This window comes from Herpailurus yagouaroundi, unplaced genomic scaffold, assembly GCF_014898765.1.
Source record: "Herpailurus yagouaroundi ecotype Mexico unplaced genomic scaffold, PumYag 67555, whole genome shotgun sequence".
Lineage (NCBI taxonomy): Eukaryota > Metazoa > Chordata > Mammalia > Carnivora > Felidae > Herpailurus > Herpailurus yagouaroundi.
In genome coordinates this window covers 2,042,842-2,055,521 of record NW_024420361.1, presented here as the reverse complement: position 1 = coordinate 2,055,521, position 12,680 = coordinate 2,042,842, and positions in this window count along the sequence as shown.

Sequence of the window (12,680 nt, the reverse complement as noted above, 5' to 3'; positions counted from 1 at the left end):
CATAAAAAAGTACCTGGAAACAACAGAAAATGAAAGAAGCAGTCCAAAACCTTCACAATACAGCAAAAGCAGTTCTAAGAGGAAAGTATATAGCAACACAACCTTATAAGAAGCAGGAAAAAAATCTCAAAAAACAAACAAACAATAACAACAAACACCTAACCTTACACTTAAAGGATATAAAAACAACAAAACCCCAAAGCAGAAGAAGGAAGGAAATAACAAAGAATGGAGAAAAAATAAATGATAAACAAACAAAAATAAGGCAGATAATGAAACCACGAATTGCTTCTTTGAAAAAAAATCATTGATAAACCTGCAACCAGACTCATTAAAAAAAGAGAAAGGAATCAAATAAGCTAAGTTACAAATGAAAAAGAAATGCAAACTGACATTAAAATTACAGTTCTAAGAGAATATTAAGAAAAATTATATGGAAAAAAATTGGACAAACTTAAAGGAGTGGATATATTCCTAAAAACATGAACTACCAAAATTGAAACAAGAAAAAAATGGAAAATTTGAACACCAATTATTTGCATCAAAATTGATCAGTAATCAAAAAAGTGCTATGAAACAAAATTCCAGGACCAGATGGCTTCACAGATGTATTTTACCAAACATTTAAAAAAAAGATTTAAGAGTTAGTGTCATCTATTCAAGACAATTTTCCAAAGAAGATTTCCAGTTAATATAACAGATACATGAAAAGATGAGCAACATCATTCATCATCAGGGAAATGCAAATGAAAACCACAATGAGATACCACCACATCTGTCAGAATGGCACTGTGGTGGGAATGCAAACTGGTGCAACCACTCTGGGGAACAGTATGGAGGTTCCTCAAAAAGTTACAAGTTGAACTCTCCTACAACCCAGAAATTGCACTAGTAGGTAGTTATCCAAAGGATACAAAAATACTCATTCAAAGGGTACATGCACTACTTTGTTTATAGCAGTACTATCAATAATAGCCAAGCTATGGACAGAGCCCAAGTTTCCTTTGCCTGATTAATGGGTAAAGAAAATGTGAGATTATACACACACACACACACACACACACACACACACACACACATACAATGGAATAATAGCCATCAGAAAGAATGAAATCTTACCATTCACAATGATGTGGTTAGAGCTAGAGTGATTATGCTAAGCGAAATAAGACAGAGAAAGAGAAATAGCACATGATTTCACTCATATGTGGAATTTAAGAAGAAAAAAAAACCAGATGAACATATGGTGGGGAGAAGAGAGAGGGAAACAAACCATGGGGGACTTCTAAAGACAGAAAACACACTGAAGGTTGATGGAGGGAGGTGAGTGGGGGATGGACTACATAAGCCATGGGTATTAAGGAGGGCACTTATGATTAAGCACTGGGTATTGCATGTAAGATATGATTCACTTAATCCTACTCCTGAAATAGTATTGCACTGTATATTAATTAAATAGAATTTAAATAAAATTTTTTCCAAATAAAAAAATAAAAATGAAAAATTAATGTATTTTCTCCTCAAACTATTCCAATGAACAGAAGATAAAGAAAACATTAAAAATTCATTCTATGAGACCAGCATTACCCTGATGCCAAAAGCAGATAAAGACATGACATGAAGATGACTACAGACCAATATCTCCTATGAACATCAATGCAAAAATTTTCAACAAAATACTAGTAAACTAAATCCAACAATACATTAAAAAAGTCATTTATCGTGATTAATTGGTATTTCTTTCCAGGATGCAAGGATTTTTCAATATCTGCAAATTAATGAATGTGATACATCACATCAATAAGAGAAAATATAAAAATCTTATGATCATTTCAATAGAAGCCATAAAAGCTTTTAACAAAGTACAAAATCCATTCATTATAAAAACCCTCAACCAAGTAGGTTTAGAGGGAATGCACCTCAACATAATAAAGGTCTTGTATGAAAAACTCACAATGAACATCATAGTCAATGGAAAAAACCTGAGGCTTTCTCTCTAAGGTCAGGAACAAGACAAGAATGTCCGCTCTCACCACTTTTATTCAACATAGTACTGGAAGTCCTACCCACAGCAACCAGACAACAAAAAGAAATTGTTAAGGAAGAAGTAAAACTTTCACTCTTTGCAGATGACATGATACTGTATAAAGAAAACCCTAAAGACTCCACCAAAAAATTACTAGATCTAATAAATAATTTCAGTAAATTCACAGGATGCAAAGTCAATGTGCAGAAATCAATTGCACTTCTATACACTAATAATGAAGCATCAGAAAAAGATATTAATAAAACAATCTCATTTGCAATTGCACTTAAAATATTAAGAAACATGGAAAGAAACCTAACCAAAAAGGTGAAAGATGTGTACTCTGAAAACTGTAAAACACTGATGAAAGAAATTGAAGATGACATAAATGGAAAGACATTACATGCTCATTGACTGGAGGAACAAATAATGCTAAAATGTCTATACTACTCAAAGCAATCTACACATTTAATGCAATCCTTATTAAATACTGATAGTATTTTTCATAGAACTAGAACAAACAATCCTAAAATTTGTTAGGAACTCTAGAAGATGCCAAATAGTGAAAGCAATCTTGAAAAAGAAAAATAAAGCTGGAGGTGTCACAATTCCAGACTTCAAGTTATGCTACAAAGCTGGAGTAATCAAAATAACATGGTCCTGGAACAATAATGGACATATAAATCAATGAAGCAGAATAGAAAACCCAAAAATAAGCCCAAAATTATATCATCAACTAATCTTCAACAAAGTGGGAAAGAATATACAATTGGGAAAAGACAGTCTATTCGACAAACGGTATTGAGAAAAGTGGAGAGCTACATGCAAAATAATGAAAGTACACCATACACCATACACAAATATAAACTCAAAATGGATTAAAGACCTAAATGTGAGAAATGAAACCATAAAAATCACAGGGGAGAACACAGGCAGTAACCTCTTTGACACTGGCCATAGAAACTTCCTTCTAGATATGTCTCCTGAGGCAAGGGAATCAAAAACAAAAATAAACTATTGGGACTACATCAAAATAAAAACTACAGCAAAGGAAACAATTAACAAAAGTAATGGCAAGGTATGTAATCAGAGAAGATATTTGTCAATGACATAACTGATAAAGGGTTACTATGCAAAATATATAAAGACATTATACAACATCCAAAACCCAGACTATCCAATTTATAAAATGGGAAGAAGACAGGAACAGACATTTCTCCAAAGAAGACATACAGATGGTCAATAGACAAATGAAAAGATGCAACCAAAACTACAATGAGATACTCACACCTGTGATCTCACTCTTGTGAGAATGACCAAAATATAAAACATAAGAAACAACAAGTATTGGCAAGTATGTGGAGCAAAAGGAACCCTCCTGGCACTTTTGGTGGGAATGAAAATTGGTGCAGCCACCATGGAGAACACTATGAAGGTTCCTCAAAAAGTTAAAAATAGTTGTACCCTGTGGTCCAGCAATCATACTACTGGGTTTTTACCCCAAAAATACAGAAACACTAATTCAAACAGATACTTCACCCTTATGTGTATAGTAGAATTATTTACAATAGGCAAATTATGGAAGCAGCCCAAGTGTCCATCAACTGGTGAATGGATAAAGAAAATGGAATATTATTCATCCATAAAAAGGAATGAAATCTTGCCATTTGCAACAATATGGATGGAGCTAGAGAGTATAAAACTAAGCTAGTTTTCTGGCTAGTGCTGATTACATTTGATATAACAACACTAATAAACAACTGAATATGTAACAGTCACATAAAAATTTAGGCAACACAACTATTTAATTTAGTTTGAAGTCTGTTGTAACATTCAACCAGCCAGTTCCTTAACTAAGACTTTGGTATTCATTTACTATTTCCTTCATTCAACATTTGTTAAACCCCTACTGTATGCATTATGCTTTTTTAGGCTCTCTCAGGATTAAAAGATAAATATGTGCTGATTCCCACTAAAAGCTTATAATATTATTGGGGAGATAAAGTGTATTCACTTAAAAGTTTTCTTGGTCATAAAAAAAGGAGTGTATTGCAAAAGAAGTTTTAAGTTGCTTGGTGATTGAGTCCTATATACATTCAAAGACAAGAAAAAATTCTGATCAGAGCAACCTTAGAATACTTCATGGAGGAGAGATGATTTGAGAAGAATCTTAAGGAATGGATAGCATTTTGATACAGATGGGGAAGAATAAATTCCAGATAGGAGGAACAATACAGAGTTTCTTCAAAACAGCACTGAAGTGGGGCACATGGGTAGCTTAGTCAAGTAAGTGTCAGACTCTTGATTTCAGCTCAGGTCATGATCTCCTATTTCATGGAATTGGGCCCCATATCGGGCTATGTGCTCAGAATGGAACCTGCTTGGGATTCTCATTCTCTCTCTCTCTCTCTCTCTCTCTCTCTCTCTCTCTCTCTCTCTTAAATAAAAAAATAAACATTAAAAAATGACAGTGGAGTATTAAAATTGAAGGTGTGTTCAAAAGATAAATTTCACTTTAGTTGATGTGAATGATATACGTTGGAGAGTAGTACAAAACTAGGTAGGAAATGAAGGTCAGGCCTAGACTTTTTAGGGTTTAAAAAGACAGGATAAGGGCTATCTGGACTTTATCTTAGAGTTCAGGGCTTATTAACCCCCAATTATTAGCTGAAATATTTTGTGTCTGTAATAAATTTAGGAACAGATTCTATTTGCTTTTCTCAGATCTCAAATAGTTTTGTTTCACAGGAAGAACAAAGTAATGAATGGTAGCAAAGAAAGCATGTTAATAGGTATAATGCATTAAGGAAAAACATGTGGTGAGAAAAATAGAAAATACAGTACTCAACATGACATGCAGAATATCTACTTAGGGTATTTAAATCTAAAAAAAAATAAATGACTTTTTATCAATGTCTGCTTGAATGGGATTCCAGGACTCTGGACAGTTCATGGTTATATTTTAACAAGTAATTTTTAATTTTTAAAAATACTTCTAGTTTTATTTTATTTCTATTGTGGTAAGAACACTTAACATGAGATCTACCCTCTCAACAAAATGCACAATAAAGTATTGTTAACTATAGGCACAGTATTGTATAGCTTATGTCTGGAATTTATTCATCTTGTATAACTGAAACCTTATACCTGTTGAACAGCAACTCCCCATTTCCCATTCCCGCCCCCTAGCCACTGGAAACCACCATTCTACTTTGTTTTTATGAGTTTGATTATTTTATGTACCTCATATATATGAAATCAAGTAATTTTTGTCCTTCTGTGACTAGCTTATTTCACTCAGGATGATGTCCTCCACGTTCATTCATGTTGCATATGGCAGTATATCTCTTTATTCAGGCTCATATTACATTGTGTGTATATACCACATTGTTTTTATGCATTCCTCCACTGATAGACACTTAGGTTATTTCTGTATCTTGGCTATTGTGAATAATGCTGCAATGAACACGGGAGTGCAGACATCTCTTCAAGATACTGATTTTAATATTTCATGTATGCTTAGACATGAGATTTCTGGTTCACATGATAGTTTTATTTTTAATTTTTCAGGGGGAAGCTCCAAAATGATTTCCATAGCAACTGCACCATTTTACATTTCCACCAACATTGTATAAGTGTTCCAATTTCTCCATATCCTTGCCAACACTTGTTATCTTTTTTTTAATTGTTAAATTAGCTAACATATAGTGTAGTCTTGGATTCAGGTGTAGATTCCTGTGCTTCATCACTTACATACAACACCCAGTGCTCATCCCAACAAGTGCCCTCCTCAGTGCCCATCACCTATTTTCCCCACCACCCCAAACTCCAACCTGCATCAACCTTCAGTTTATTCTCTATATTAAAGAGGCATGAGGTGGTATCTCATTATAGTTTTAATTTGTATTTCACTAATGATTATTGCTGTTTAGCACCTTTTCATGTCCACTGGACATTTGTCTGTTTTTGGATAAATTTCTGTTCAAGTACTTTGCCCATTTTTTAATCACATTATTTGTTTGTTTTTGCTATTGACTTGTATGAGTTTCTTTTATAGTTTAGATATTAACCCCTTATTACATAGATGGCTTGTAAATATTTTCTCCTATTCCATAGGTTGCCTTTTCACTCTTGATGATTTCCTTTGCTGTACAGAAGCTTTTTAGTGTGATGTATTCCCACTGGTAATGTTTTGTTTGTGTTGCTTGTATTTTTGGTGTTGCATTCAATAAATCATTTCCAAGACCAATGTCATGAAGCTTTTCTTTTGCTAAGAGTTTTATAGTTTCAGGTCTTACATTTAAATCTTTAATCCTTTGTGAATTGATTTTTGTGTATGGTGTGAGATAATGTCCAATTTCGTTCTATGGCATGTAGATATGAAGTTTTTTCAACATCATTTGTTCAAGAGGCTGTCCCTTTCCCATTGTATATTCTTAACACCCTCATCAAATATCAGGAACCATATATGCATTTTTTCTGGGCTGTTAATTTTGTTCATTGGTCAATATGTCAGTATGTGCCAGTACCATACTGTTTTAATTATTTATTGTAGCTTTGTAGTATATTTTGAAATCAGGAAGTATAATGCCTCCAGCTTTTTTTCTTCTTTCTCAAAAATTTTTTGACTATTTGTTGTTTTCCTTGTACTTCCATATGAATTTTAGGATTTGTTTCTATTTCTGTAAAAAAATGATATTGAAATGGCAATGAATCTATAGATAGCTTTGGTATTATGGGCATTTTAACAATATATATATATTTTCAACCTATGAACATGGAATGTCTTTCCTTTTATTTGTGTCTAATTTCTTTCCTTGATGTTTTGTAACAGTTACCATACATTCTTTTACTTTCTGGTCAAGTTTATTCTTAAGTGTTTTATTCTTTTTGATCTTTTTGTCAATAAGATTGTTTTTCTAACTTCTTTTCAAATAGACTGTTGTTAGTGTATAGAGACACAGCTGACTTTTATATGTTTGTGGACTTTGTATCCTGCAACTTTACCAAATTCATTAATTTTTCTACTAGTTTCTTTGAGGGATCTTCATGATTATATATCAGATCATGACATCTACAAACACAATGTTTCTTTTTCCTTTTAAAAAATGTATACTTTTTAATTTATTGAGAGTAGGAGGAGGGGCAGAGAGAGAGGAGAGAGAGAATCCTAACCAGGCTCTGCAGTGTCAGTGCGTGGCTTGATCTCACAAATCCTGACATCATGACCTGAGTCAGATGCTTAGCTCATTGAGCCACCCAGGTGCCCCTCCTCTTGGTTTCTCATTTGGATGACTTTTTTTTTTCTTCCCAATTACTTTGGCTAAGACTTACAGAAGTATGTTGAATAGAAGTGATGAGAATACACATTCTTTCTTTGTTACTGATCTTAGAGAAAAAAAAATTCACATATATTGTTTCACTGTTGATTATGATGTTAGCTGTGTGCTTTTCATATAACACCTTTATTATGTTGAGGCAAATTCTTTATATACTTTTTTCATTTTGATATTTAAAAACTCTTATTATCACTTTTCTAAAATTTATTGTAATGAATGAGAGATGTTTGTATCATCCATTAGCAAGCCACTTGCATTTTTCAAGTTCCATGAAATGATATATTAATCCTATAAAAAAAGAAAAAAATCAGACAAGTTTTAGCATATTCATATTGAGTATAATTACTATTGTATTGAAGAATATAGTACCTTAGCTGGAAGAGAAAAGTACTGATTTTGAATGAAAAATTAAGTATAAGAACAATCAAAGAAACCCTGCTGTATTTCCTTAGGATAGTTTCAATAATCTTGAGCTTTCATTATTACATTGTGTATACATGAAGAATACAATATAGACTACATATGCCTGAGAAATAAAACATAATTTTGCAGAACAGTCATGACAGTCAGCATTATTATATTAAAAAAAAAGGATAGATGTAGAAGATAATCTTATAAAAAAAACTTTAGAGGTATAAAACCGTGTATTTTTAATTTTTTTTATTTGGATAAAGATAGAAGTATAAATGTCAAAACACCTTGGTAAGTCAATAAAGGTGTTCATTTTCTCTGGGGAAGTAAAGTTTAACTATAAAATCTCTAGGTCAGCAAACTTTAAGTACTCTAATCTTGAAGTACTTCTCATTCCAGGTTAACTAGTTAACAAGTATAATACATCAGAAATTTCACCAAGTATAAGCAAAGAATTATCACAAGGGCCAGGCCAGTATGGTAACACCCATCTCTTTAAAGATGGAGCTTAGACCTTAAATTGACTTGATTTTCCCATTGCTAGTAATAAGCCTATAATATTTTCACCTCTAAAGTGTATCTACAAAAAAATTTCACAAAGGAAAGTAATTTAAGAGCTTCTCACTGTGTTACAATGAATTAACCCAAATCAGAGTACAAAGGACTAAGAACATTAAAAAGAGATCATTAAATAAAGGGACCTTCAATTGGTAGCTATAGCATATTTGTCTTGCCAAGACCACAAAACTAGAGGTCTGAATCTGGGATACAGGTGACAGAAAAAAGTAAGAATTTTAAACCAAGGTTGGAAAAACACCCCCTGCTAAATTTCTAAGGTTATAAAAGTTATAATGGAGTGATAGAGGTTGAACAGTTTTAGATACTAGTTAAATGGACTACTCCTGGGACAATTCACTTTCCTAATAATGCTAAATAGGATCTCAGACTTCCTTGTGCTCAAGAATCACCTGGGGAGCTAGTTACTCAGTATCCATCATCAGAAAATTTATTAGTTTTGAAGTGGGATTTAATCTGAATTTTTAAGACTTCTGAACCAAACTTAAAAACAAACACGTGGTCAGCTATAGCAAGCCAAGTTTGTCAAGATTTCTACAGATACTAATATGTTGACCAAGGTAAACATGAGATAATTGAAACAACAAGGCTTTATATAAAGTATAATAAATTATAACATATAATAATATATTATATTTTATATAAAGAATTGTAGATACATTTGAATCTGAGTTACATTGACAAGTTCTCAAATATTGACCAGGAAAATGCTTGAAAAATAGTCAGAAGCATTAATTTAGCTTAGCATCCTCTCATGTGTAATGAACTTTATTATGTTCTGTGAAAGGATAACAAAGGAAGAAAACCATGTATCCTACCATTAAGGAGTTCATAATCCAGTTGGAATGGAAAACACAACCTCCTGCCACAAAAGTTTTAAAAAATAATTGCAAGACAACATCTCAGTTTTGATTCCCTAGTGTTTGATATAGAACCTATATGACATAATTAAGATGGAAGTAAGTTTTAATGATTCAAGACATCTTGAAATTCCAACGTAGAAATTTTAGTCTAAGGATAACAACAAATTTCAACCACATGAATTCTTTTTTAATATTATCAGTCTTTCTCGCTTTTTGTTTAAAGTTTTTTAATTTACTTATTATGAGAGACAGAGAGAGTGGGGGGTGTAGAGAGAGAGAAGACAGAGAGAGAGAGAATCCCATGCAGGGTCTATGCTATCAGCACAGAGTCCCGTGTAGGGCTCAATTCCACAAACTGTGAAATAATGACTTGAGCTGAAATCAAGAGTTGGACACTTAGATGACTGAGCCACAGAGGCATTCCAATTGTCAATTATTCAAACTTAAAAAAAAATGACAGTTTACCATTACTAATGTCCCTCGATGCTTGGTGAACTTTCTAGAAGGTTGGTCAATAATTAATAATATAACACTGTATCTCTTATAGATATTTATTAAAAATACTTATTACATTCTGCCACACTGACTTCAGATCTACCTCTACTACTTAGTTTTCATAAGTACTTGGCTGCTTTTATTTTACTTTCTCCTTTAGTTTTTTGGTACTTCAGAGCTGCTCTCTTCACCTTCTGGTTCCTCTGCTCTCTTCATGAGCTAATGCATTAAAATTACATAGATTTAAAGTGAAACCCCAAACTGAAAAACAAAAAAAAAAAATAAATAAATTATTGTCATTTTTTAACAAGCTAGAAAGGGGATGAAATATTAAGCCTTTCTTTACAAATTATGTTCTGAATAAGATCATTTAATGTATTAAATAATCGCCTTTCAGAAGCATTTGGATGATCTTAAAAATTTGGCTTGCTTAATGATGAAGCAAGTTTGATAGCAATCACATACATATTGCAACAGATCAAGGTGATTTTTATTTCTATATAAAGTATTGGGTATAAACTTGAACTTGCACATAATCAGAGCAAGTATATATGCTATGATTATTTTCATAACTACTGTGTATAGGGAGAAATAGGAAATTTCTTCTTGAATTTTTTCATCTCTTTGAATTGTGTCTAAAATAATTGTATATTTACATACATCTTAGGATTTTACTGTAGAGAGGACTTTTTTTCAATATATATAGTTTAATGTCAAATTGGTTTCCGTACAACACCCAGTGCTCATCCCAAAAGGTGCCCTCCTCAATACCCATCACACACCCTCCCCCACCTCCCACCCCCATCAACCCTCAGTTTGTTCTCAGTTTATAAGAGTCTCTTATGCTTTGGCTCTCTCCCAATCTAAACTCTTTTTTTTTTCCTTCCCCTCCCCCATGGGTTTCTGTTAAGTTTCTCAGGATCCACATAAGAGTGAAACCATATGGTATCTGTCTTTCTCTGTATGGCTTATTTCACTTACCATCACACTCTCCAGTTCCATCCACGTTGCTAAAAAGGGCCATATTTCATTCTTTCTCATTGCCATGTAGTACTCCATTGTGTATATAAACCACAATTTCTTTATCCATTCATCAGTTGATGGACATATAGGCTCTTTCCATAATTTGGCTATTGTTGAGAGTGCTGCTATCAACATCGGGGTACAAGTGCCCCTATGCATCAGCACTCCTGTATCCCTTAGGTAAATTCCTATCAGTGCTATTGCTGGATCATAGGGTAGGTCTATTTTTAATTTTCTGAGGAACCTCCACACTGCTTTCCAGAGCGGCTGCACCAATTTGCATTCCCACCAACAGTGCAAGAGGGTTCCCATTTCTCCACATCCTCGCCAGCATCTATAGTCTCCTGATTTGTTCATTTTGGCCACTCTGACTGGCGTGAGGTGGTATCTGAGTGTGGTTTGATTTGTATTTCCCTGATGAGGAGCGACGTTGAACATTTTTTCATGTGCCTGTTGGCCATCCGGATGTCTTCCTTAGAGAAGTGTCTATTCATGTTTTCTGCCCATTTCTTCGCTGGATTATTTGTTTTTCGGGTGTGGAGTTTGGTGAACTCTTTATAGATTTTGGACAATAGCCCTTTGTCCAATATTTCATTTGCAAATATCTTTTCCAATTCTGTTGGTTGCCTTTTAGTTTTGTTGATTGTTTCCTTTGCTGTGCAGATGTTTTTATCTTCAAAAGGTCTCAGTAGTTCATTTTGCTTTTAATTCCCTTGCCTTTGTGGATGTGCCAAGTAAGAAATTGCTACGGCTGAGGTCAGAGAGGTCTTTTCCTGCTTTCTCCTCTAGGCTTTTGACGATTTCCTGTCTCACATTCAGGTCATTTATCCATTTTGAGTTTATTTTTGTGAATGGTGTGAGAAAGTGGTCTAGTTTCAATCTTCTGCATGTTGCTGTCCAGTTCTCCCAGCACCGTTTGTTAAAGAGACTGTCTTTTTTCCATTGGGTATTCTTTTCTGCTTTGTCAAAGATGAGTTGGCCACACGTTTGTGGGTCAAGTTCTGGGGTTTCTATTCTATACCAGTGGTCTATGTGTCTGTTTTTGTGCCAATACCATGCTGTCTTGATGATGACAGCTTTGTAGTAGAGGTGAAAGTCTGGGATTGTGATGCCTCCTGCTTTGGTCTTCTTCTTCAAAATTACTTTGGCTATTCGGGGCCTTTTGTGGTTCCATATGAATTTTAGGATTGCTTGTTCTAGTTTCGAGAAGAATGCTGGTGCAATTTTGATTGGGATTGCATTGAGTGCGTAGATAGCTTTGGGTAGTGTTGACATTTTGACAATATTTATTCTTCCAATCCATGAGCACGGAATGTTTTTCCATTTCTTTATATCTTCTTCAATTACCTTCATAAGTTTTCTATAGTTTTCAGCATACATATCTTGTATATCTTTGGTTAGATTCATTCCTAGGTATTTTATGCTTGTTGGTGCAATTGTGAATGGGATCAGTTTCTTTATTTGTCTTTCTGTTGCTTCATTGTTAGTGTATAAGAATGCAACTGATTTCTGTACATTGATTTTGTATCCTGCAACTTTGCTGAATTCATGGATCAGTTCTAGCAGACTTTTGGTGGAGTCTATCGGATTTTCCACGTATAATATCATGCCATCTGCAAAAAGTGAAAGATTAACTTCATCTTTGCCAATTTTGATGCTTTCGATTTCCTTTTGTTGTCTGATTGCTGACGCTAGCACTTCCAACACTATGTTAAACAACAGCAGTGAGAGTGGGCATCCCTGTCGTGTTCCTGATCTCAGGGAAAAAGATCTCAGTTATTCCCCATTGAGGATGATGTTAGCTGTGGGCTTTTCATAAATGCCTTTGATGATCTTTAATATGTTCCTTCTATCCCGATTTTCTCGCGGGTTTTTATTAAGAAATGATGCTGAATTTTGTCAAAGGCTTTTTCTGCATCGATTGACAGGATCATATGGTTCTTATCT